Source organism: Etheostoma spectabile, unplaced genomic scaffold, assembly GCF_008692095.1.
Source record: "Etheostoma spectabile isolate EspeVRDwgs_2016 unplaced genomic scaffold, UIUC_Espe_1.0 scaffold363, whole genome shotgun sequence".
NCBI classification, from domain to species: domain Eukaryota; kingdom Metazoa; phylum Chordata; class Actinopteri; order Perciformes; family Percidae; genus Etheostoma; species Etheostoma spectabile.
In genome coordinates, this window is record NW_022605593.1 from 159,745 (window position 1) to 161,891 (window position 2,147).

The following is a 2,147-nucleotide window of genomic DNA, read 5'->3' on the forward strand; positions in this document are numbered from 1 at the left end:
CCGCTATTCATGCTGGTAAATGCGGGTACCTTTGTTAGCTTTGCATACCTCAAACATGTTAGGTTAGGTAGTCTAAGAAGAACTGGATTTCACCTTTGACCCTTCGTTATGCATTTAAACATTTTTCTACAACAGTGGAGCAGATACAGGTATGAATAACTGATTTGGGTGCAGTTTTTTTGTGATTCTAGAAGAAAATGAAAACAGAAATTCTGGAGAATTAATTTGTTACTGAATTATTCTCTTGGTTATGAGTCTTTCACCTGGGGCATTCAGGAGTCCTGTCACGTTACGAATGCACATGGCGCTTCCTCAAAGAACCCATATTGAAAGAAGTGAGGTTTCCACGTCTTTGGTGATTATAAAGCAGGTCACGGTGCAATACTGTAAAAATACTGTGAAAGTAAGCATTCCCGTAAAGTGTAGTTTAATTTTTGTGGAGCAGGGACATGCATGAGGTTATGATAGATAGATAGATAGATAGATAGATAGATAAAATGGGAAATTAGATTGTTACAGCAGCAAAATATCAGTCACACAGCACAGAATATAAATATAAATGAAATATAATATGTATAACATACAGTACATACATACAAATACATGACATAATAATAGGATAAAATACAAGATTAAATATTTGAATACATATACAAGTTGGGAGTACAATAAAAAGGGCAACTACTTAAGTGATGCGGTGCATTGTTTTTCGCTAGTTCATTATTCTTTCCTTTATGAGTCTTTCACCAGGTGCCACAGCGTGATGCATGCTGGGTAGATAAACTTCAACATTCCCAACCACATGGCGTTTCCTTAAAGGTCCCATCTTGTAAAAAGTAAGGTTTCCATGTCTTTTGTCACTATTAAGCAAGTTGAAGTGCTCTATAAAATAAAAACTGTGAAAAGTATCCAAAGCGCTCAATCCACAGAAAAATTCACACATTCTTACGTTTGGGATGTCAAAACTACACACAGGTAGAATGTGCGTTAACAGTCATTCCCCGGCTGCAATGACAGAGGCTCAGAGAGCGCAGATGCAGAAGACCCAAAAATGCAGACTGTGCTTTTTCAGGAAGGGGGCATAAGGAGACAGGCGTTCAAATGGAGCATTTCTTTTAAACTCTGGTAGAAACCCAACTAAACCCAGCTGCCTACTACCTACAATAAACCTTAAAGAATAGCAGAATGTGTTTTCTTTCATTTTTTGTGGCTTGCGTTGTTTGGCATTTTCATGTCTGCAGAATAAATAAAGTGTGAATGTAGTTCCAGGATTCAAATCCTGGTCGCCTGTGTAGACACACCATCCTCCTCCTTACAAGTTCTGTACATAAGAGAACATGACCCTTTGTTTAGTTATACATAATCCAAGCATACGTCTATGAAAACAAAACAGGAGAGCAAACATTTGACCTAATGTCCTTAACATTGAGTGATTTCCTGATGAGCCTGAGGCTCTTTAACCACTCACAGTTGAGATAGTTTTGTAATCGTCACACAGGTAGATTTAGATCTGAGAGCAGAGCCTGGAGAGAGATAAGTCAACTTTCAGGTGGCGCCGGCCGGACTCCATTTCATAGTATGCACAAGAAACCTCTCATACAGTCGCTCATATTTGCAGAAAAGTCCCTAAAGAAGACACAATACACCACACACAGCAAGTTGAAAGGTGGTTGCAATGCAGCAAGGACAGCTCCCCTGCTTGAAAGCCCTGAGTTTTAGGACTCGGGCTTACACCCCAACCTACTCCCTCATCAGAATAGCTTGCATACTCACATGGTCAAAAAATCTACTACATATCTTCCATATCTGTCATTATGTCATACTGTGTCTGTGGTGACTTTTGACAAAACTGTGCCAGAAAACAAATGTGTCATAATTTCTCACATTAAACACCACTCTCACTCACCGGTAAAATCCCACAAGAAGAGAGAAACAAAAAGAAGTGCCCCCTGTATGTAGAGGACTACGGCTGCCGAGCCCCACAACACAAAACCTCAACAGGAATTTGTTAAATATGTGAAATGAAATCATCCTGCTTGCTTTAAGAAAATGTATCATGCACCTATGATATGACTTATACCTCATGTTGTCCTCGGGTCAAATTGACCAGTTTTCCTATATCAATGTTCTTTTTGATTCCCCAAAAT